A 26,896-nucleotide genomic window follows, 5' to 3' on the forward strand; every position below is an offset into this window, starting at 1 on the left:
GTACTAGACAGATGTAACAGGGCCAGTCTTTTCAGACTGCCTGCTTCAATTTATCTTTAGTGCTTAATATATCAGGTTTATTTGTAATTTTAAAAAGCAACAATATTTGCTTTCAGAACACCCAAATTTTGGCTCAGCAAGTGCAATCACCATAAACATGGCTGGAAAATTCAACCAAAAGACTTGTATATAAAGACTTATGAGAACAGAGGGCATATTCATTGGGAAATTTCTGGGAACTCATGTTAAGTAAGAATATTTACATTTGCGGGCGCCTGGGTGGCTCAGTCCTTAGGCGGCTGCCTTCAGCTCAGGTCATGACCCCAGGGTCCTAGGATCGAGCCCCGCATCAGGCTCCCTGCTCCGCGGGAAGCCTGCTTCTCCCTCTCCCACTCCCCCTGCTTGTGTTCCCTCTCTCGCTGTGTCTCTGTCAAATAAATAAATAAAATCTTAAAAAAAATAATATTTATATTTGCTTTTGCAATTCAATTTTATAGATAGATACTGATAAAAATACGCAGATTTGGTTAGTAACAGAACTTTACCACAGGATTGCCACTAATAAATGAACATTTCTTGTGGCATTCTTTTCCTTTTAATCTTAACTTAGAAAGCAGCATTGCAGAGCAGGAAACATGGATTTGGGAACCAGCAGAAACTTGATTCAAGCTCTGCCACTTATTAACTGAATGATTTTTTAAAAAGTTTTTTGAATGCTTTGTGCCTCTGTTTTCTCATTAGTAAAATGAAAGAAACAGAGGATGTTATGAAGGCTAAGTGAGATGGCACATGCAAAGTACCTAAATCAAGTTCAAGTACACCACAATAACCTGCAACATGTAACAATAATGCACACAGTACAGATTGCTGAATTACATGGTTTGAATGCATGGTGTAATGTGGTTCACACAGATATCCTTTCAGATGTGTATTATTGTTAATAGTTAATTTTACAAATAAGGAAAAAATACTTAGGAATGTAAAGAAATTTATCAGAGACAGGGCGCAGAAAGTCAGAATTTAAACCTAGCGTTGTCTAAAATGCAGTTTAATCCCTCTGCTTTACTAATTTCCACTATGAGCTCCACAAACAAAAGGACAGAGTCTAACCTGTTCACACTGTATTCTAACTGTTCTGCTTAATGCATGATAATGCACATTAGGGTCAGTAAATGAATAAGAACTAATCTCTTTTTTTTTTCCTCTCTAGGACTAAATAAAATTTAGCCAAATTAGAGAGGAATTCCTTAATCCTTAGGCCCAGCTTTATTCCCTTCTCTTTCTTGCCTGCAAACATGATTTTGTAACAAGCCTGAAACACTCATTGCTCATTCTTTTGTGTGAAAATTGCATGAGCAATCTCCAGACCCATCCAACTTATAATAAAAAAGGGTAAATGACAAGTGTATTATTAAAGTTTTGATTAGTACTATTAGCCAAAGTCCAAAGAGGGTTTTGTTCAGCAGTTTTGAAAAGCCAAACAGACTAATTTCACGTAGGTTTCTATGCATTTGCCACAGAATGAATGACTGACATTTCAGATTGTCAAAATGTCGAATTCCTTCAAAGACTTCCAAATAGGATGGCATAAGGGTGACTGCTTTTCATGTTTCCAGAAGACTGCTAATTTTAAAGTTTAACCTCTCCTCTGCCAAATAAATTTAAGTTTGGCATTCTTGCTTTCTATCCTCCTCTTAGAGCTTCTCCGAGAAACGATCTAATCTGGGTCATACTAGAGATGCTGTTCTTGAACCAGTATGGAATACTATACCCACTTAAGCACTGTGGCTTACTGAATTTATTGTCCTTAAACCAGACAGTGAATTCCCATTTTAATCAACTTTTAACATGTGTCACTTTGGGGATGATCTTGGAATGTGACTCATATTTTCAAATAAAAAGGTGTAGATGCAATCCATTATTGGTACAGCATGCTTCAGCAGGGTAAAGTACAGGAGCAGACCTGGCATTAGATAACATTTAGTCCACATTCTGATTTGAAGAAAATCCTGAAAACTCTCATTTGACTACTTGAGTCTTCATCACCGTTAGGTTTTGGAATGAGGTTTGTATCCAGGTGAGAGAGGGCATGTGTAGTGGAAAGAGAAATAGGCTTTCAGTCAGACAGGCTTGGTTTTAAGTCATCATTCTGCCACTTACTAGCTTGCAGGCCAACATGGGCCAATTTGTTTTAATGGTTACAAAATAAGTCCCTAACCCCACCAGCACTTTTTCAAATGTATGCTAATTGGTTTCACTGGAAATCCTGCAGATATTATTTGGAACATTTGTTGCAATTCCATTACATTGTTAAAAAAAAATGTGTGTTGCCAATCCTTTCCCTTCACTGCTGCCAGTCACACTGCTAAAATGCAAATAATGTAACTGGCCCACTAACAACCTTCAAGGGCTCTACAGTGCCTGAAGAACATAGTCCAAGGCCCTGAGCAGGATTTGGGGGGAAAAGCCTTATATACAACCCTTGCTCTCTCTGCTACCATTGTCTGTCTCAATATTTATTTTTCAGCTCTTTCAAACTTTTGTGCTGTAAGTGTACAATTTGAAAATACTTGATATTTGTATATACTCATGAAATCCTCACCAATATTAAGGTAGTGAATATATCCATCACCCCAAAAGTTCTTCGTATTTTAATCCCACTCCTACCTACTTCCTAGTCCCCAGGTAACTACTGATTTATTTCCTGTCACTGTTGATTAGTTTACACTCTGTAGAATTTTATATAAATGGAAATCAAACAGTATGTGCTCTTTCATCTGGTTTCTTTATCACAGAAAAATTATTATGAGATTCCTCTGTATTGCTGCATGTGTCAATAGTTTTTTCCCTCTTATTGGCTTTTATTGTGAGCTTCTATTGTATGGCTAGAACACAGTTGATATATACATTCACTTGTTGATGGATATTTAGATTGTTTCCACAGTTTTGGAGTGACACAAATAATGTTGCTACAAACATCCATGTATAAGTCTTCATATAGATGTGTACTTTCATTTTTCATGGGTAAATATCTAAGAATATAATGGTTGTATCAACTGGGAGGTGTTTAACTTTTTAAGAAATCACGAAAATGTCTTCACAAGGGTTTTTACTTTTGTAAATGTCTACTAGCAAGACATGAGATTTCTCATTGTTCCACATCCATGCAAATATGGGTGTCACCATTCCTTTTAATTTTAGACATTCTAATAAGGCATGTAGTGGCATCTTTTGTGGTTTTAGTTTATATTTCCCTAATGATTAATGACAAATGATTATTTGCCATACATATGTGTTCTCTGATGAAGTTTATGTAAATATCTTTTGCCTGTTTATTATTAGTTTGTTTGACTTCTTATAATAACATCTGGAGAGTTCTTTATATATTCTGGAATAAAATCTGTTCTTGGATATTTGATTTGCAAACACCTTTTCTATATCTGTGGATTTTTATTTATTCTCTTAGTGTCTCTTGCAAAGCAAAAATACTTAATTGTGATGAAGTCTAATTTATTAATTTTTTATAAATCTTGCTTTCAGTGTCATAGCTAAGAAATTTGCCTAACCTAAGACCACACTGACTTTTTTGTTTTTTTTTTCTAGAAGCTTTACAATTTTACATTTAAAATTTATTTTATTTATTTTTTATTTTTTTTTAAAGATTTTATTTATTTATTTGAGAGAGAGAGAGAACGAGAGATAGAAAGCACAAGAGGGAAGAGGGTCAGAGGGAGAAGCAGACTCACTGCTGAGCAGGAAGCCCGATGTGGGACTCGATCCCGGGACTCCAGGATCATGACCTGAGCCGAAGGCAGTCGCTTAACCAACTGAGCCACCCAGGCGCCCCTACATTTAAAATTTAGATCTATGATCCATTTGGTTAATTTTTATATACAGTACGAGATACAGATTCAAGTTCACATTTTTGCATTTGAATATCTAATTGTTCCAAAACCGTTTGTTGGAAAGACTATCTTTTATCCAACGAATTACTTTTGTAAAAAAATCAGTTGTTCATAAATGTATGGATCTATATCTGTGGATCTCTCTTCTGTTCCATTGATCCATATGTCTATCTTTATGCCACTATCACAGTCATTCCTGTAGCATTCTAATAAGTCTTGACATCAGGTAGTATAAATCCTCCAACTTCACCCTTCTTTGCCTCTTCCAGCTTCTGGTGGCTCCTGGAATTCCTTGGCTTCAGGCAGCATAACTTCAATCTCTGCCTCGGTTTTACATGGCTTTATTCCCTGTGTCTGTGTGTAAATCTCTCTCCTATAAAGACACCAGTAACTGGATTTAGGGCCTAAATCCAAGAAGATTTCATCTCAAGATCCTTAACTAATTATACCTGCAAAGACTGTAGTTTGGGGGACACTATTTAAATCACTGTAGCGAGTCTTTGTACTTTGTATCTTTCAAGAGATTTGTCTCTCTCTCTCTCCTTTTTTCCCCTTTGCTTATTTGTTTTGCTTCTTAAATTCCACATAAGTGAGATCATACAGTATTTGTCTTTCTCTGATTTATTTAGCTTTGCATTATACTCTCAAGATCCATTCATTCTCCTATATAGAGACTATATACCACACGCCCAATATAACCCTTGATACAGATCCTCAAGTACTAATATTGCATACACGTCTCTGCTAAATTTTGTGCATTTATCTCTTTAGATTATTTTTCTTCTGGAAGCCATTGGTACAACCTGTCCAATTAAGTTCAATTTTCTAGAACATTACAAGGTACTAGATTATGCAGCTGGCATTCTTACAGGCAGAATCCTAGAACATGGAGCAGGCAAGGAGAATTTTTCTCTCCACACACTGAAAACCAGTCTCAGGTAGAGATAAGCAGGGCCTATAATTGACAAATAATCCTAACAGCTCCAGAACTGATATGCTTCCACAATACAAACATCTTCTGAATTCACAATACCTACTCATCCTCTATTTCCCTAATCAGACCACCCATTCAACCACACCCTCTGCGGAACACAATAAAATATTTAATGTCTCTTTCAGACATAAAAATGGATGAATTTCTTCCTAGATGTTGAAGCTTTGGGGAACATGATGTATAATTACCCTCTCCTATAATTTTCTATATTGCAACTCTGAAGTTTGCAATATATATCCCTATAATTACTTCTATATGTAATTACATTTACATAATACTTACATGATTTTATTTACATAATATCTAAGGTAATGATTCATTTCTCAGAAACTTTTTATGTCTCCAAACAGGACCATTGGAGCTACATTATATCTTACATGAAATGCTAAAGAAAAAAAAAATGAGCATATGCATATACATTAGCTTGTCATTGTTAGGCAAATTTATAGAAATTTGGGGATTGATATTCAAATAGATGTAAGTAGAATGAAGAAGAGTAAAAAAGGCATTCATTCTCTTGTGTCAGAGTGACAAAGTATTGTTTCCATGTAACATCAAGACAGAGGTATATTACGTCTTAAATATAATCAACATTAAAGCACTCCATAATGATGAAGAAATTAAATGCATGGATTTTTCTCCTGGAGTTGTAGCTACTCCACCCCAGGTGTGTGTAGTGCCCAGTGGGTTTCAATGCATAATGGGAAGATTTAAAGCTTTGGAGTCAATTACTTCTGGGTTCAAATCCTAGCTCTGCAACTTCCAGTTGAATGATTTTAGGCAAGTTATTTCATCTTTCTGAGTCTATTTTTTTCCATCAAAGCTCAGATAATAATACATATACTTCAAAATGCTCCTTAAGGATTAAATAACTAATAGAAATCAAAGAGTTTGTTGTATAAGGTAGGTGATCAACAAAATTGCATTCTTCCTTCTCAATTATTTTCTTTACAGAATTTTATGTATCTTCATAGTGGCTTTTGCTTGTTGGTAGGTAAACCAGGTAATTAAGATTCATTTACAGATAGAGTTAATTTCCAAATAATTTCTTTAATATAGAGATTTTTAAGCTTTAATGAATATGAGAATCCCCTAGAGAGCTTGTTAAACCATGAGTTCCAAGGCCCCACCACCAGAATTTTTGATTTAGGTGGTCTGAGTAGGCCCAAGAATTTGGATTTTTTAAAGTTATGCTGGGGCACCTGTGTGGCACAGTCGATTAAGCCTCTGACTCTTGATTTCAGCTCAGGTCATGTTCTCATGGTCATGAGATTGAGCCCCACGTGGGGCTCCACACTCAGCATGGAGTCTGCTTGAGTGCCTCTCTCCCTCTGCCCCCCTCAAATAAATAAATCTTTTAAAAAAATAAGAAAAAATTAAAGTTATGCTGATGTTGCTGGTTGGTGACCACACTTTGAGAACTGATACTATAATACATGTGCAACCACTAGATTGATATGACTGGAAAAAAAAGGAGGAAAGGCCACATTTCCCAGAACGACATTTGCTGTCCTAAATTGTAAATATATTCTTTATAAGAATCAACAGGATCCCGTAGATGGGAGTCAGTACAACCAGACCTGTCCTTCTCTCAGTGTGTGACCTAGGTCATGTCACTTCATTATGCTTGGCTTCAGTTTCTCCATCTTAAAATTTAAAGGACAAGAGTCGGTTAGTGTCTTTCTTTCTTCTTCTTTTTTATTTGTGTGTGTGTGTGTGTGTGTGTGTGTTCTCTAAGCATTGTGCGGAGGGGTTCTTCAGAGCAAACTTGGGTATGGGTAGGTAGTAGAGTTGAACAGATTGAGCTTCTCCCATCACCAAATAGATCAGCTCTTCTTATATAACTATTATATATAGTATAGCTCCACATAAAACAAGACAAAACAGAAAACAAATAAAAAATAAATTCAAACAAATAATCCAGTCTGAGAAAATCTTTGTGCTAGATCACATCTGTGGTCACTTTTACAATGGCTTTCACAGATACTAAGCTCCATATATAGAACATTCTATTCTAGTTTTCTGTGCTTACAATGATAATCAATAGAGATAAAACCTGAGGCACTGCAAATCTTCCAACTTCAAGCTTTCTTCAGTGCACTTTTAGTGTTAATATTTTTTCTATACTAATGATTTGAAAACAGATAAGCCATCCTTATTCCCTGTGATAGCACTATTAATTTATATATACATATACCATTCTGACTAGTATTCTAGGCAATTCCATGGTACAATTAATACTTTTGAGTGTTTCCTCTGTGATACACAGTATACTAAGAGTTTGAAACGTATTACCTAGTTCAATCCTTGGAAAAACCCTTTTAAATGATATGATTGTTCCCTACCAGTTACAAAGGTAGAATTTGTAGCAAGGAGTCACAGCTGGTAATAGATGAGGATAGAATATAATCCTAAATCTACTTGTCTCTAAAGTTTATGTCCTATTTATGCTATAAAAAGATCAAATGTTCAGGTAGTTATCAAATAGGTCAATCAAAATGTATTTAAACAAATCTCTAACACCAAAAAAAAATTAAAAAGAACAAAGATACTATATCCCTGTGTGAGAGAAGCCAGCCCTCCTCCAACAAAGGCCTTTCATACAGTGAATAAAAAGGATTTAAATGGTTTGCTCACAATCATGGAGGCAGTCTTATGAATCATGAAACATCATTACTTTATTTTATTACTTATTTGATTTTTCAAAGTTTTCAAATGTTGACTGAAAGGCTTTAGGTTAAATTAATGAAATTAAAACAAATAAAAGCACACGTTAACTAAATGCCATAGTCTAAGGTATTTACACTTGTGAGTTGGAGGTGTGGTAAGATTTCAAATAGGGAAGGCATGAAACACCAAAAACCACTGTAGGGACACCTTCTTGAACTAACAACCTCTTAATCATGGGTACTGACTCCAAAGATGCTTCATTTTGAACATCTTAATTCTATGTGAAGAAAGCTTTAATGGAGATTAGATCCATGGGTCATAATTTCAAGAGACCTAGCTGGTGATTTTGTATAAACTCTGAGCAGTTCAGTAGACAGAGGAATACTTTTAATCCAAAAACACTCATCCATCTTCTTATTAACTGCTTAAGAAATTCAGAAAAAAAACCCCAAAAACAAGGGGCTACCCCAAATCAGCCTGATGACTGAGACTCCTGGAGTTAGAAATCAGATGCTATTCCTCCTACAGTGATGGTAATTTGCACTGTAAATTAGGGTTTTAGGACCCTGTTGCTCTTCCTTAAGATCTTAGCTAACTAGGCACCGTCCACCATTTGGGCCTGTTCATCTGTATTCTGCAGCTGTATTCATTACCTTTTTCAATGAGTATTTGTAAAGGTTGTGAGAAGAAATAACCACAAACTTTATTTAAATAAAGGTGTAAGTTACAATACAATCCCTGACTTGTGGCAGTTTGACTTAGGATATTTTGACTTTAAGAAGGTGCAAAAGTAATACACATTCAGTAGAAACCATATTTTGAATTTGACCTTTTCCCAGGCTAGTGACATGTGTTACGATGTTCTCTTGAGATGTTGCATAATGGCAGTGAGCTGGAGCTCCCAGTTGGCCCCAAGATCACCAGGGTAAACAATCAACACACTTACAACCATTCCGTACCCATATAACTATTCTATTTTCCACTTTCAGCACAGTGTGAAATTGATTACATAAGATATTCAACACTTTATTACAAAATAGACTTTGTGTTGGATGATTTTCCCTAACTGTAAGTGTTCTGAGCATGTTTAAAGTAGGCTGGATAAGTTATGAAGTTCAGTAGGTTAGGTTAGGTGTGTTAAATTGATTTTCAACTTAATTATATTTTCAACTTATAGTTACCCAAACATAACTCCATGGTAAGTAGAGGAAGATCTACACTGTTTTTACAAACAAACGAAAATAAGAATCTCCTTGGCCTCAATTATTTCCTCAATTGAGAAATTAAAGTTAGCTCATTGACCATACATTATATATACTTTAATTTTTCTCATGGCCTTATAAACCCCAGTGAAAAATATTAACTAAGGGATATATGTAGAAACTGGAGATAAATATTACTAACATGTGAGAAATCAGATTTCTGTTACAAAATCTTCCTATTTTGACAATTAAATGTCATAAGCAACTGATTTTATAGTATTTTCAATCAAAAAGCAGAGATACATCTAATATTAACAAAAATAGTAATACATTAATGAATAATGACAATCCATTCATAGGCTCTTCTAATCCTTCTGTTAATATACCGATGTACTGATGCACTTGGCATGAAATTCTGATTGTTCTGTTTTCCGTTTTCACGTCTCTCCTAGTCTCTGTCAAAATCACCAACCACAAAGGCAGATAATATTTCATGTTGCCAACATACTACAGTCCTGTGTCTATTCTTCAGAACAGATAGTTCAGTTATTTCCAAATATCATCTATTTTGCAGGTCACAGATCTTTACAACTTTGACTAGTACCTGATTTCCACTATACAAAAATTTGTATTCCACCATTTTGAAAAATGCATGCAAAGACTGTGAATATTCAGTTTCATTTGTGGTTTTAACCCTCACATTTTCACATTCAAGGGAAACATCTGTCCTACTACCAATCATTGTTACTTTCATTTCAACAGACAATGCATTCAAATACTGATTAGAATAAGATGCTGCAAGCTTCCAGTGCATATCAAACAGAAGAACAATGAACATCCAGATTACATTAGAAGGACTGTGACTAAAGACATTTAGACAGAATATGTGTTGATAGGGTAATTATTAGGTGGAGTAAATTGCAATGTAGAAGCTTTAACAAGTACTTGTATAAATAGTTTCTTTTTCACAAGAGATCTTGTAGTACAGGAAAAAAAATGGTCTCTACTTCTAGTAAATTCCAAAATCAATTGCCTCAATTTCTGTTGTAAGAATATTTTTAAAGTTTTGCTCTGAAGTGTAGTATATGGATTTAATTTTGAGTGAGTACTTTTTGGTACTAGAAGCCCTACCTGATCCAGTGATTTCTTCTTCACCGCGTGCAGTGAGAATCGACAGAGAATTGATGCAATAAGACAGCTACCTGGAGTGACCTAAAATGAAAAAGGCATTTTGAAATTAGGAAAAGAAACCTGCAAACTTCAGTAATGATGGCTTCATAATAGGATGTTTTTCAGTAATTCAACATTTACAGTGTATGCACTGGGTACCAAACCCAGTTAACTGTGGGCTTAGAAGTACAAAAGAGAGAATGGAAAGAACTAGCTTTAATGCCACTAAATATTTGTGATATGAATGGATGAACAATTAAAAATGAAAATAAAAATGCTTTCTCTGGATGAGTTTATAAATTATTTGGGAAGGGAAAATGTCACATGAAAAAGATACACTAATTTTAGTATAGTTTATCAAATACATAAATCTAAATTATTTTATACAGTTTCTTTTTTATACAAAATTTCTACAAATAAGTTTTGAACTGAAGATGCAATAAAAAGTAAAATGTGAATAGGATGAAAATAACAGCTTCCCAGAAGATGGATTACTTCTGGAGAACTTATAGGAACCACCTAGGTCACAAATGTTTAACCCTAATTCTAGAGATTACAGAAACACACATAAATACAACATATGCACTCCACATGCATGTACACATACACATATATACATATACATATGTGTGTAGAGATGTGTAAATTATCATTAATGGTGTGATGTTATGAATGTTATTAGTTTTAGATATAAATCTCAGTTACCCTAATTAAAAACCACATTCTATGGTGTTCACTTGGCATCATATCAAAAAGACCAGAGTCAGCTACAAGGGCTTCTTTTATACATCTCCATCTTCACCTGAGGTTTGTTAATTAAGCTGATGAACGTCAAAAATAAATGTGCATTGGTGAAATCAGTGGCTTGCTGATTAGCATGATGACCATTAGAAGAAGGTTCTCACTGGTGAAATTGGAGGTATTTAAGATATGTGGATTTGCTTATATGCTTTAGTAAGTTTCCCCTCTCCTCCCTTCATAATCATGATATAAGAATTGAGTGAGGCTTGTAAACTGTATCTTCAAGGACAGTGGCCACAGCTTGACCAAAAAAAAAAAAGATCCATACTCAACTTAAAATATAGGAGAACTTAATTATAATTATAATGCAGGAGAATATAACTGCCTGATGACTGCTAGAAGAGTTACCTCTAATCACATCCACCTTAAGTGAACTTTCACACCAGTAGTAGTCAGAACAAGTAAACGTACCACATGACTTTATTGAAGTTAAAATATAGGTTGTATAAATTGTTTATGTTTGATTGCCAGTGGATGTCTATATTTAATAAATGTATGTATTTAAATAAGAATTTGGTTTAACTTGTTTTTATTATAACTTGATATCAAAATTGCAGGTGTAGCTGACCCTCAACCTGAAACTTCTTTGGTAGCTAACATTATCTACCAGAAAAAGAACCTAGGAAGTGAGAGTGACCAAATGGGCATAGCTCAGCTTGCATCAATGATCTGAGTACAGTTCTCCTAATTTTCAAGTCCTCTCCACTGATGCTTTATGTTGAGGATGGATCTCCAAAGATTAATCATGTCAACCCAGAAGCAGTCATTGAACACATTGTCTTTGCTAGGCTCTGAATTTAGCACTGGTGATACACAAGTAAAAATCACTACTTTCTTGGAGTTCATAGTCGTGTAAGGGAGCCTAGTAGTTTATAAGATAATTATGACTTAGTATGATGAGTAGAGAGTGATATAGGCTAATAGCTAGGAGCAAAGTTACAGATAGTTATACGACTGTGGACAAGTTATTAAACCCCTGTAAGTTTTATTTTTCTTATAAGTATAATAGGAATAAAAATGATGAATGCATATACAAAGCTTAGCACAACAGCTGGCACATAGTACGTGGTCATAAATGGCAGTTGTGATTATTTTTTAAATACAATCATATATGTATTTACTTAATCATCCAACAAATACTTTAATTTATATCACTCACTATATACCAGGCATAGAGAAAAAGAGACATAGTCCTTTCCATTTTAAAGTTTTTTGAGGTACACATACACTATGAATGCATAGAAGAACTGAAAATTATATCTCATATATGTCTTTAAGAAGCCTATTCAGAAAGTAATTTTTATCTTTCCAAAATCTCCTATTTTCATACTGCTATTTCCATAGTAACCAGGAATAAGTTAATGAAAACCATTTTCAGTAGTGTCAAGCCCAGGTCTTCTATTGCTATCAATTTACCTTGACCATTACCTCGGGTAGGTACAAGGCAATTCACCAAAGGCAATAACAAACCAAAGATATGGCTGGACAATGGTTACATGGATCAATAATGTGAGCCAATAGAATCAAGACCTTATGTTTTGTTCTTTATTGGATCTGTAGTTAACACAATGACTGATAAAGAGTGAATACTTAAGCAAACCTAATTAGTGACAAACACTAGTAGGTAAGACAGTATTCAGACATGCATACCAACCCTGTGTCCAAATAGCTGAAGATGCTTAGCATCATCTTTCAACTATCTATTATAACAATCTTTATATGAGTATAACATTATATTTATAATTAGAAGAAACATCACTTTGCCAGCTATAGACACAACCATTTCAACAGACATTCAAACTTCTTCAACAGAGGTCCCTTGTCTGATGTGCTTTGGTGCCATTTTTCAAGTTTGACAACTGAAATTGTTCAAAAATGAACTGCTCTGCAAAACAGAGAAAAGTTTGAGGATGCCAGGCCATCTGAGTGACAGGATGATAAGAAGAGGGATAGGGACAGTAGGAGTGAAAAAAAAGAAGGAAGGAATCAATGAGATTGATGGTCATGCCCATAAACTTTCAAATTTCAGTAAAACAAGTAAAACTCCCAACTAATGTAAAGGATATATTTTATGGAAATCACTAAATGGAATTCATTGAAGATGGGATTGTCACAGTGTAGGAGAGTGTAAGCTCTCTGGCAATTAGCAAACTTCTTGAAGAAGGGTTTTTAAATTTCACAGGCTGGGAAATCCAAGAGTAGTGTACAAGAAAATTTTGTAGAGATAACCTCATTAAACATAAAAAATACACAAAAACAATTTTATTCAGGCAATATAACATATTTACATGAATCCCAGTGTAGTAGGCTAAATGGCAACTCCCTCCCTCAAAGATGTCCACATCCTAATTTCCAGAACCTGTGAATGTTCCCTTATACAACAAAGGGGATTCTGTAGATGTGATTAAAGATCTTGAGATGGAGATATTATCCTGGATTATCTGGGTCAGCCCAAAGTAACCACAAATATCTTTATAACTGAAAGTTGGAGGCATGAGGAAAAGAGAGAGAGAGAGAGATTTGAAGATGTTATGCTACTGGCTTTGAAGATGAATGAAGAAGGGGCCATGAGCAAAGGATGTGGGTAGCTTCTGAAAATTGGAAAAAGCAAGGAAATGGATTCCCCATTAAGTCTCCAGAAGAAATGCAGCCTGGCTAACACTTTGATTATGGCTTAAAAAGATCTCCAAACTACAAGACACTAAATTTGTATTATTTTAAGCTGTCAAATTTGCCATAATTTGTTCTAGCAATAGTAAGAAACTAACATACCCACATTAGTTAAGTCTTGATTGACTAAGAATCAGATCCACAAGTTTACAAGACATGGCCAAATAGCAAGAAAGGCTATTGCTAAGGCATAGATGGCAGGGAGGATGAAAACCACTAACCTATACACTTTAAAATGGTGAATTTGGGGTGCCTGGGTGGCTCCGTCAGTTGAGTTGCCGACTTGGCTTTGGCTCAGGTCATGATCTCAGGGTCCTAGGATCAAGCCCCAGCTCAGCCTCTGCGCTCAGTGAGGAGTCTGTTTGTGGATTCTCTCTCTCCCTCTGCCTCTGCCCCTCCTCCTGGCTCATGCTCTTATGCTCTCTCTCTCTCTCTCTCTCTCAGATAAATAAATATGTCTCTAATAAATAAATAAAATGATGAATTTTATGTTATGTGAATTATATCTCAGTAAAAAGCAATCTATAGTCAATCAATAACTTGCTAAATAAAGATTATACAATAATAGCCAAGTTTTGCTTTAACCTATTTTTTGACTCTTTCAATGTAACACTGATACACTTTCCTATTTCTCTACAAATGGGATTATAATGATGATGGTGGCAGTGGTGGTGGTGGTGATGATGATGATGATGATGACATTAATGATGATGTTCAGAATTTTGATGAAGATGACAACCAGCCTTCTTATTGTCCAGTCTAATTCAGTTCCTTTAAGGGTGTGTTTTCCCACCCTAAAGAATAAATAAGACAAATATCATATCCATCATTCATTGACTTGATTCTGATCCACTAGTTTGCCTCCTTAGCATTATCCCTTACTTCTTTTTTGATCATTTCCTTTCTTATTGATTTCTACCCAACTTAACCTCAGCCTAGGGTGCTCTTCATCAACTACACTGAATATTGTTTTCACCTCTATTCCAGAGTGACCCTGTAATTTGCCTTCCAAAAGGGCATCCAGTGCCTAGACTCTGTTTTTCTCTATACTGAGATATGGCTGGCCAGTCCACCCCCAAAATGAGATAAGGATTTTGCATCATTATCACCAGAGTACTGGGCATGATTAGAAAGAAAAATGGAATGGGAAGAAACCAGAGAGGGGTACAAACCATGAGAGACTCTGGACTCTGGGAAACAAACTGAGGGTTGCATAAAGGATTGGGGGGGGCAGGGTGATGGGTATAAAGGAGAGCACGTGTTGCGATGAGCAATGGGTGTTATAAACAACTAATCAATTGTTGAACACTACATCAAAAACTAATGATGTATTATATGTTGGCTAACTGAACATAATAATAATAAAAAAAGAAAGAAAGAAAAATGGAATCATGAATGAAGGAGGTCAAGTCAGCAGCAGGAAGGGAAACTATTTGGCAGTGTACCCTTGAAGAGAGCAAAGAGCTTGGACCATATTGTGGGAGATGGGAGCACAGAGGTACAGAGAGCTAATGAGCTACTATGTCCTGCAACTAAGGATACTGTCCTACAAACCATGGGAGACTATGGACTCTGAGAAACAAACTGAGGGTTCTAGAGGGGAGGGGCGTGGGAGGATGGGTTAGCCTGGTGATGGGTATTAAAGAGGGCACGTACTGAATGGAGCACTGGGTGTTATACGCAAACAATGAATCATGGAACACTACATCAAAAACTAATGATGTAATGTATGGTGATTAACATAACATAATAAAAAAAGGAAAAAAAAAGAATACTGTCCTAGGTATTAAAGAAAATAGGAGAAAAATAAAAGCTGGTTGAATGTATTAGTTTCCTGTTTAAGAATACTGAATGCAGTGTATTAATAAATATCTCCTCAAGAATCCATTATGAAGATATATCACAATAAAACAAAGACATCTGAATCTTCATCAGGATCAACTGTAAAGATTTTTATGAAGCTTACTTCTTGGATTCACATTTAGGATGATGGGGTCAATAGAAAGCCTAGGCAAATATTTCAAACTGTATGAAGTATTATGTTTATTTTTATTTGTCTTTAGGTGGTTGACATCTTTATTGCTTTGGAGGTGGGGGGCAGGTACTCAGGAGCTCTTAGTGGGGTGGTCCCAACCTCTTCCCTGTCACAGGCTCTGGCTGAACAGGATGGTGCTGGCTCTGTGAACGGCAGCCATGCACAGATCTGGGCTGTACATGTTCTTGCAGATCATGTGCCTAATGCTGCTGAGGATGGCCTGGGCATTCTTGCTGATAGTGGCCCACACATAGGAGGTGGCAGGGGTTGCTGGCTGGATCTCCAGTTCATGACCACCAGTACACATTTGCCATAGACTGCCAGCTCCATGCCCACAGTCTTGCAGTCAATCAGCCCATCGTGGCAGGAGTTACAAGCCTTCAGGTTATTGGGTTCTGTGCTGTGTGTCTGCTTGTTCCTCTTGATCAGGAAGCTGGAGCAGTTCTGCATGTTCATCCAACCACTGCAGGTGGGAGGACATGGTGGCAACTCCTCTCACTGCGGCAGCCAAAAGGGAAAGAGCTGTTTATCTTTAAGTTGGCATTTAGTGATTGTGATGGACCAAGCATTGTGATAATCACCTCTGTGTGTCATACTATGTAATCATCATAACAAATCCAAAAAGTTGGTTTACCTTTCCCATTTTAGAAATGAGAAAACTAATGATCAAAACATTAAATAACTTTACCCAATTAGTAAATATTGATACCCTGATTGAGTTCTACATCTGTTTCACCATAAACTTGTGCTTTAAACTCCTTTGATATATAACCTATATATATTTTAATACAAATGGTATACTGCTATCACCATAATTTCAGCTTTAAAAAATAATTTGGGGTCTTTCTTTTTTCATATCTTTTAAGGCAGACTGTGTAATGCACAAAGCAAAATATCTTATAATAATTTTTACTGTATTTACTGTTTCATCTTTTCATTTGAAGACATACACAGTAGAGAAAATGGCTGAATTTTCTCATGAAAAGAGCCCTTGCATTCTTTCAGAATTTTGCTACTATTGTAAAAGGACTGTTTACAGTCCTAAAATATATTGAAAAGTATTACTCTGGAAAAGAGAATTATCCAGAATTACACAAGGCTACAATAAATATTGCAGCTTGACTGCATACTAGGAAAGAGATTCAAGATATTAGGAAACACATCAGGTTCAGAGATCTATAATTAATCTTGTCAACGTATATGGCAGGACAGATTCCTATTTAAACATGCATCTTGATGAGACTTTTCCCTCATTTACTGTATCAGTACAGAGCACGTTGGAGACCCAAGGGATCTAAACCCATTACAGTGGTTTTATAGTCAAGTTCATGCTTATTGCATGTCCTACCTTGTGCTTGTGGCATTAAATATTTAACTAACTGTGATCATGATGTTGTTGAGAAAGTAGCAGCTTTCAGTGCATCTTTTATACACACTGTTGAAGGATAAATATAAAATTAAAAACTAAGACTCAAGGTAGAATAAATGGTCAGGGGACAACATAATCTGTGTTTAGTTCCTGTAACTGAATTATATTAGAAATATGTATGCATCATATTCCATAGCAGCTAGAGTCAAATGTGAAGAATCATAAACAATAATTCCATCATTTAATTTTAACATGTAAATACAATGTGAATAAGAAAGCAGGCTTTTAAGCCTTGAAACAATACTAGACAAGGTAAATTACTTTGGAAACTGAGAGACAAATTAAGTTATCTTTTTTTAAAAGATTTTATTTACTTGAGAAAGAGAGAGAGCAGAGTGTGAGAGAGAGAGTACAAGTCAGGGTGCAGGGACAGAGGGAGGAGAAGCAGGTTCCCCTCCATCAGGGAACCCTATTGTGGCTCGATCCCAGGACCCTGGTATCATGACCTGAGCAGAAGGCAGATGCTTAACCGACTGAGCCACCCAGGGGCCCCTAAGTTATTATCTTTTAGTAACATTTAAAACAGAGGAAACAGTTGGAGATCAATGAAAATGGAGATCTCTACTTTTAGTCAACAAATGGGTGAATTGTGGAGTTTCATTTTGACCAGACTTATTTGTCTTTAGAAAAAAAAATGTTTTTAAAAAAGAATAAACAATGAAGTTAATTTTTAGTTTTGTTCATATGCTTTCTACTAGTTATAGTTCTTTTTTTAGAAGTTTCTGTTAGTAACCATAATTTAGCAGCATGCCACTTTAGGTTGTGATATGACATGCCTTTTATACATTTGTATAATTAATGGAACAATAAAGTTAATGGAAAATGAAAAGCAGTTTTTTTATTAGAATAATATAAATGATACAAAGAAGAGCTATTTGTTTTCTATCTCATTCTCAACCTCTTGAGTCCAAGTAATTTCTAATCTGCATGGTGTCAGATAGGTGGAATATGATCTATTCTACAACATGCTTTAGAATAGTGGGCAGTGAAACAGACAAACAAAAATATCAGTAGTACGTAAAAGCCTAGGATTTACTGGATCTAGTTAGAAGGACTCTAACATCCTGTGTAGGAAGCTCCCTGGTTTAAAGGAAATCGGAATAATTTTAGATACCTGTCATTCTAAGGGCTCATTTTAAACCATTTTCATTTTATTTAAGTCACCAAGCATTAATTTTCTTCATATTTTATTGATATCTAATACTATAATATATATATACTTATTGCTCTACTTGATTATCTTCTCCACTAGAATGAAAATTTCATTCAAAATTTTTGTCTTTTAACCTTCCTATATAAAAGCTTTTGAAGATTACTTCACTTTGATGGTATGTGAGAAATGAACCATCCCATGTCTACCATGCAAACAACAAGCAGTAATTATTGTTTTTCTCTAGGCACAACAATCCATGGCTCCCTGGACCTTACTCCCATGGCGAGTAAGGGAATAGTGAGAGTTTATCTGAAAGTTTAGAGAAGTTTTCAGAGTAGCCGTTGTACAATTCTATGTCTTTTCTCATTCAAAGTTATTCTATTTCCTAATCTCTTTACAATGTCCTGTCCACTTGCTGATATATACCCTAGTCATACTGAAGTTCTTCCACTTCCTAGAATATATCACATGCCTCACTTGTCTGGTCCTTTGCATCTAACCTCCATCTGTCAGGATTGGTGTTTTCCTTCAACCCCACTGCTCATTTGGTTAGCTCTTTACTCATTCTTAAGGTCAGTCTGGTGTCACCTCTTTTGAGAAGTCTTTCCTGGATCTCTGAATCTGTGTTTTGTACTCCTGTTACATGATCATAGATTTCCCATCTCACATTTACGACTCCTACCACCACTTCAGTTGTAACTGTTTTAAAGTTTGACTTCTTCAACAGAGCAGAAGCTCACTAAAGGTAGACCCCACGACATGTTTCTTCATCATTGTGTCTCCATATATTTATTAGGTCTCTAATATAAATATATGTATATATTTATGTGTATATGTCATGTATAATGGTAAGGGATTTACAGTTTTTCCAGTGATAAATGGGACTATCACTTGTCATAGAAATATTATCATTAATAATCTATACAAACTGTAGAGAACACAAATTCTTTTCAAAATACTTTGCTTAAAAGAAATCTATTTATGAAAAACTCCCACTTTATGCCAGATTCTGGCACTTGAGAGGCCAGGTTTCGGTCACCTAGAGAAAGAACTCAGGTATAGAGTTCAGCATGACTACTTTGGATCCATAGGCTGAGCTGATGCTCTTTTTCATGTCACTAGCTCTATGACATAAATGCTGGTGGCTGTTACAGATTTTCACTGAAAGGAGAAAAAATGTGTGCCATGGCCGGAATAATCTGAAATAGCAATAGGAAGACTCTAACATGTATTTTTGTTATATTATAATAATGACTCAATTATTTGTCCAAATGATTACTCTGTTGTCTTGCAGGGACATTTAATTATTCTATAAAATACCCCTCCACCATCATATCACTACCACTTTGTTTTTACTTATCACCATTGGTATACAGTTCTATGGCTCTCAGCAGCCCATTTTCTTCCTACAAGGGGTTCTTAGTCTGTGCTGCTGTATAACTTGAAGTTCCCTAGTCTCCCCTTATTGTGAGAAACATCTGAAGGATAAATGTGCACTTGTGTCACTTATCACACCTATGGACATGGAAACTAGTTTCTGTAATGACTGAGGAGGTCTGAATCACAATGCCACACAATTGTGACAAAATTACATATAAAATAACAGGCAACTGCAGGTACAATATAAGGTGTATGACCTGATATATATGAATTATTATATGGAGACCAGGGGCATGAGCCAAGGTATTCTGTTTTAATGATCATTAACTGTGTTTTGACCTTTATATAACTTTTATATGTGACTATTCTCTGAAGCACAGGATCCTGACCACCGAGACTCAGTGAATGAGCTGTGACTGATCTGTGATGAGGAAGGTATCCTTCTGGTCTGAGGCAGAAACCAGTGTGAAAAGGATCACTACTTTTTAATACCTACAAAGTGCCATATACTGAGATTATTTTATTTTATTTTTTTAAAGATTTTTTAATTTATTTATTCATGAGAGACAGAGAGAGAGAGAGAGAGAAGCAGAGGGAGAAGCATGCTCCCAAGGAGCAGGGAGCCCAATGTGGGACTCGATCCCAGGACCCTGGGATCATGACCTGAGCCGAAGGCAGATGCTTAACCATCTGAGCCACCCAGGCGCCCGTACTGAGATTATTTTTTAAAAAAAGATTTTATTTATGTATTTGAGAGAGAGAGAGTGTGTGTGTGAGAGAGAGTGAAGAGCGAGCACAAGTGGAGTAGGGGGGAGGGCAGAGGGAGAGGGAGAAGCAGACTCCCCGTTGAGCAGGGAGCCCAATGTGGGGCTCATTCCCAGGACTCCAGGACCATGACCTGAGCCAAATGCAGATGCTTAACCGACTGAGCCACCCAGGCACCCCTACTGAAATTCTTTTTGATATGCATTATTGACACAAGCCTGAGAGGTAGGTACTACCATCCCAGTTTTACACATGTGGAAATTGAGGTTTAAGTTAAGTCACAGAACAACCAGGGAAGAAATCTAGAAGTTGAATCCAGTTATTCTGGAATTCAAAGTCCAGGCAAGTGGGGATCAATAGTGTGGCCAAAGCTATAATTATGGATCAGGGTCCACCCTTTTTTCTACATTGAGACCTCTAGGGGTGCGCTCAAAACAGTTGATGGAAGTGACAGATATTCTTACCGGAAAATAAAAATATTCATTTTTGTATATTCTTTTAGAGAATTCATGGACTCATGAATGACTTTGAGGGGTTCAAGACTTGAGTGGGAGCAGTAACTGTACATGTGGTAGAAATAGCAGAACTGGAATTACAAGTGGAGCCTGAAGATGTGACTAACACAGAGGGAACAAAATACAAGTGATAGGAAAAATGTGATATATACGTGATATATATGTTCAGTAATGCTAACACTTATGAAATGCTTGTTATGTTCAATCAATGCTTTATATATATTATGCTAGCTTAATCATAACCCTATGAAGCAAGTATTCATAGAAAAATTCTAGTTATAAAGTTATAAATATATAACTGAGATTTAGAGCAAATAAAATGTCTTGACAACAGTCAAAAAGCTATTAAGGAACAGGGACAAGATTTGAATCTGGGACTTCCTGACCTTAAATCTCATAGAAAGTGAGACACAGAGAGAAAGTAGTTTGTCTGGACTCACACAGCTACTATGTGACAAAGCAGGGAGATTAAGCCCATCTTTCTTTCTACTATATCATTTCAATTCTACATACCATCATTTAATACCCCAAAATTGAGAAACATAACTTTCCTGCTAGCCCTGATTTGTAAGTTGTTGGCACTAACTAGCTGTGGTGTCTATAGTTCATGGGATAGTAAGAAAAAGATGGATACTAATTTAGCTACAAAACCTGGGAGCTTCATTGATCTTGTGATGATCCAAACATTTGGGGAAAAGGATGATCAAACATATCAACAATGCTTAAACCTGACATGATGCTTATTTAGACTGAAGAACTTCCCATATCTTTTCCAGTCTAATCTCGGCTTAGTCCTGTACTGAAACTACAACTGTATCCCATAATAGCCATTTAGAGAAAGTATCAAAAAGGGCGAAATGTGGTTCCTAGCACTTTATTTTATGACATCTGATTAATTATAACAGTCAACATTAGAATGTTCATTTTTTAGCTAGTCCTAGGCTCCTGACATTTTGATACTTAACTATACCACTTTAGTCCATGTTTGCTATCCCCATAAACCAGCATCTGTACATCAAATAGTAGGTGATATACATCCCACTTAACAAATAAAGGTAAATATTAAAATATAGCATAAAGTATGGCTTACAATCATTGGTTTTAAAGTCAGTAAGACATGAATTTAAATCTTGTCTCCATTCATCTGATACTTGTGAGACCTTCAGCAAAACACCTATCTAATCTAAATCTGTTTTATAAAAAAATAAATTAAATAAATCTCAGTTTTATCATCAGTAAAGAAGAAATATTAAGAAACATGTCTTGTAATGGATATAAACATAAGATTATATACTCTATTCTATATACTTGGAATAGGCCTTGCATATAAAAAGTGCTTAATAAATGTTAACTTTATTTATTTATTTATTTTTTACTTTTTTTTAAAGATTTTATTTATTTATTTGACAGAGAGACAGCGAGAGCAGGAACACAAGCAGGGGGAGTGGAAGAGGGAGAAGCAGGCTTCCCGCCGAGCAGGGAGCCCGATGTGGGACTCGATCCCAGGATTCTGGGATCATGACCTGAGCCGAAGGCAGACGCTTAATGACTGAGCCACCCAGGCGCCCCAATGTTAATTTTATTTAAATATACTTCTTGTATGAATGACCCTTGAACAACATGGGTTTGAACTGTGTGGGTCCATTTATACACACATATTTTCAATAAATGTATTGGAAAAATTTTGGAGACTTGTGATAATTTGAAAAACTTGCAGACAAGCCACGTAATCTAGAAATATTTTTTAAAAATAGGAAAAAGGGCGCCTGGGTGGCTCAGATGGTGAAGCATCTGCCTTCGGCTCAGGTCATGATCCCAGGGTCCTGGGATCGAGTCCTGCATCAGGCTCCCTCCTCCTTGGGAGCCTGCTTCTCCCTCTGCCTCTCTCTCTCTCTCTGTCTCTCATGAATAAATAAATAAAATCTTTAAAAAAAATAGGAAAAAGTTAGGTATGTCATGAATGCATATAATGTGTTGATACTAGTCTATTTTATCATTTACTACCACAAGATATACACAAATCTATTATAAAAAGTTAAAATCTATCAACACGTACACAAAATACAGACTATACATGGCAACTTTCAGAATTGAGAGAAATGTAAACAAATGTAAAGATGCAATATTAAATCAGAACTGTACAAAATTAACTGTAGTACATACCATACTACTATAATAATTTTGCAGCCGCCTCTTATTGCTATTGTGGTGGGCTTAAGTGTTACAAGTATCTCCTTAAAACGCTGTGTGACACTAATCATCTTTGCATGAGAAATTTCTATCTCCAGTAAATCCTGTATCACAATAAAAAGTGATTGCTTCAGGTTTTCAGTATTAGTAGTTAAGTTTTTAGGAAGTCAAAAGTTGTATGCAAAATTTTGATTATGTAGGGAATCTGTGCCCTCAACCCTCATGTTCTTCAGTGGTCAATTATATTTTCCTTAGACTTACACTTCATTTACTAAGTACTGTTCTATCTATCTATCTATCTACCTACCCATCTATCCGTCTAAATCACTGGTTCATTTAATCCTCACCATAACCCTATAATATTTTATTATTATCCCCATCTAATGGAAGAGGAAACCAAAGCTTTTCAAAGATTAAGTAACTTCCAAAAATATCACACATTTAGTAAAATTTAACTTTCTTGAATACATCTTTTCCTATCTTTATTTATCTATAGTATCATAATCATAAAAGGACAATAGATAGCCCTGATAAAAATAGAATACAAGGGGCACCTGGGTGGCTCAGTCGGTTAAGCACGATAGGACCTAAGCCAAAGGCAGATGCTTAACTGACTGAGCCACGCTGGTGCCCCTAAATAAATAAAATCTTAAAAAAAAGAATACAGTATATGCACAATTATCTCTACCCTCATACTATAAGAGCTATAACAGCAGGACTTACGTAAGGAATGTAGGCTTAGAAAAACAACATCTGACCATGAGAACAAAATAAAAAAATTACTAGTATGAACACATTAAAAATAAAAACCTGTTTCTCTTAAAATGTGTACCCAATGTTGTTCAATTTTCATACAATATATCCAACAAAAGATTAATATGCAAAATACATAAATAACTCATACAACTCAATCTCCCCAAAATAATAATAATCTGATTAAAATGGGCAGAGGGCCTTAACATTTTTTTTCCCCAAAGAGGATGTACAGATGGCCAACAGGCACATGAAAAGACACCCAATATCACTCATCATCAGGGAAATGCAAATCAAAGCTACAATGAGATACCACCTCACACCAGTCAAAATGGCTAAAACAAAATGACAAGAAATAACAAGTATTGGGGAGGATATGGAGAAAAGGGAATCCTCGTGCACTGGTGGGAATGTAAATTGGTACAGACACTGTGGAACACAAGATGGAGATTCCTCAAAAAATTAAAAATAAAACTACCTTATTATCCAGTAATTCAACTGCTAGGAATTACTGAAAGAAAACAAAAATACTTATTTGAAAAGATATATGCAGTCCTATGTTTATTGTAGCTTCATTACAATAGCAAAGTTATGGAAGCAACCTAAGTGTCCATCGATAGCTGAATGGATAAAGAAGATATATATCACACAATGAAATATTAGTCAGCCATAAAAAAGAATGAACTCTTGCCATTTATGACAACATGGTTAGACCTAGAGGGTATCATGCTAAGTGTAAGTAAGTCAGAGAAAGACAAATGACATACGATTTATTTATTTATTGAAGATTTTATTTATTTATTTGGCAAAGAGAGACACAGCGAGAGAGGGGGCACAAGCAGGGGGTACTGTGAAAGGGAGACGCAGGCTTCCCGCTGAGCAGGGAGCCTGATGCGGGTCTTGATCCCAGGACCCCGGGATCATGACCTGAGCCAAAGGCAGACGCTCAATGACTGAGCCACCCAGGCGCCCCATGACATACAATTTAAATGTAGAATGTTACAGAAAAATATGGAACAAACAAACGAAAAACAGAAACAGACTCATACATACAGAAAACAAACTAGTGGTTGCCAGAGGAAAGAGGGTTGAGGGAATGAGCCAAATAGGTGAAGGGGATTAAGAGGAACAAACTTTCAGTTATAAAATAAATAAATCCCGGGGCACCTGGGTGGCTCAGTTGGTTAAGCAGCTGCCTTCAGCTCAGGTCATGATCTCGGGGTCTTGGGATCGAGCCCCGCATCGGGCTCCCTGCTTGGCGGCAAGCCTGTTTCTCCTTCTCCCACTCCTCCTGCTTGTGTTCTTTCTCTAGCTGTCTCTCTCTCTCTGTTAAATAAATAAATAAAATTTAAAAATAAATAAATAAATAAATCCCAGTATGAAAAGTACAGCATAGGGAATATAGTCAATAATATTGAAATAATGGAAATAATGTATGGTGACAGATGGTGACTACACTTATGGTGGTGAACATTGCCTAATGTATAGAATTGTTGAATCACTATGTTGTATTCCTGAATCTAATATAATACTTTATGTCTAAAATGAATAAAACATGGTATGTCAACTATATTGCAATAAAAAGTCCAATAAAAATTCAACATTATTATTTTAAATCTATTGTACTACTTCATTATTTAATGATTAAAGAAAAATTTGGGATAAAACCGTTATACAGAAAAGAATTAAGAATTAGAAAAATGCAAATTGTCTATGGTCAACTAATCTTTGACAAAGCAGGAAAGAATGTCCAATGGAATAAAGACAGTCTCTTCAACAAATGGCGTTGGGAAAATTGGACAGCCACATGCAGAAGAATGAAACTGGACCATTTCCTTACACCACACACAAAAATAGACTCAAAATGGTTGAAAGACCTAAACGTGAGACAGGAGTCCATCAAAATCCTAAAGGAGAACAGAGGTAGCAACCTCTTAGACCTCAGCCGCAGCAACTTCTTCCTAGAAACATCGCCAAAGGCAAGGGAAGCAAGGGCAAAAATGAACTACTGGGATTTCATCAAGATAAAAAGCTTTTGCACAGCAAAAGAAACAGTCCACAAAACCAAAAGACAACCGACAGAATGGGAGAAAATATTTGCAAATGACATATCAGATAAAGGGCTAGTATCCAAAATCTATAAAGAACTTATCAAACTCAACACCCAAAGAACAAATAATCCAATCAAGAAATGGGTAGAAGACATGAACAGACATTTTTCCAAAGAAGACATCCAAATGGCCAACAGACACATGAAAAAGTGCTCAACATTGCTCGGCATCAGAGAAATCCAAATCAAAACCTCAATGAGATACCACCTCACACCAGTCAGAATGGCTAGAATTAACAAGTCAGGAAACAACAGATGGTGGCGGGGATGTGGAGAAAGGGGAACCCTCCTACACTGTTGGTGGGAATGCAAGCTGGTGCAACTACTCTGGAAAACAATATGGAGGTTCCTCAAACAGTTGAAAATAGAGCTACCATATGATCCAGCAATTGCACTACTGGGTATTTACCCCAAAGATACAAATGTAGGGATCCGAAGGGGTATGTGCACCCCAATGTTTATAGCAGCAATGTCCACAATAGGCAAACTGTGGAAAGAGCCAAGATGTCCATCGACAGATGAATGGATAAAGAAGAGGTGGTATATATACACAATGGAATATTATGCAGCCATAAAAAGGAATGAGATCTTGCCATTTGCAACGACATGGATGGAACTGGAAGGTGTTATGCTGAGTGAAATAAGTCAATCAGAGAAAGACATGTATCATATGACCTCGCTGATATGAGGAATTCTTAACCTCAGGAAACAAACTGAGGGTTGCTGGAGTGGTGGGGGGTGGGAGGGATGGGGTGGCTGGGTGACAGACATTTGGGAGGGTATGTGCTATGGTGAGCGCTGTGAATTGTGCAAGACTGTTGAATCACAGATCAGTACTTCTGAAACAAATAATGCAATATATGTTAAGGAAAAAAAAAAGAAGATAGCAGGAGGGGAAGAATGAAGGGGAGTAAGTCGGAGGGGGAGACGAACCATGAGAGACGACGGACTCCGAAAAACAAACTGAGGTTTCTAGATGGGAGGGGGTTGGGGGGATGGGTTAGCCTGGTGATGGGTATTAAAGAGGGCACGTTCTGCATGGAGCACTGGGTGTTATGCACAAACAATGAATCATGGAACACTACATCAAAAACTAATGATGTATGGTGATTAACATAACAATAAAAAATTTAAAAAAAAGAAAAGAAAAATGC

At 36.1% G+C, this 26,896-nt stretch overlaps 1 long non-coding RNA gene across 1 annotated transcript in view; it reads right to left on the reverse strand.

The window, feature by feature from the left end:
* LOC141370452 (uncharacterized) overlaps positions 1-26,896 on the reverse strand; it is a 1,695,799-nt gene that overhangs the window by 875,631 nt on the left and 793,272 nt on the right. The window contains exon 4 of the long non-coding RNA XR_012374485.1: positions 9,903-9,983. This is a non-coding gene — a long non-coding RNA (uncharacterized lncRNA). The remainder of the gene's footprint in view (positions 1-9,902; positions 9,984-26,896) is intronic.

This window comes from Callorhinus ursinus, unplaced genomic scaffold, assembly GCF_003265705.2.
Source record: "Callorhinus ursinus isolate GAN/ISIS: 27379988/994484 unplaced genomic scaffold, GSC_fseal_2.0 scaffold35, whole genome shotgun sequence".
NCBI lineage: Eukaryota > Metazoa > Chordata > Mammalia > Carnivora > Otariidae > Callorhinus > Callorhinus ursinus.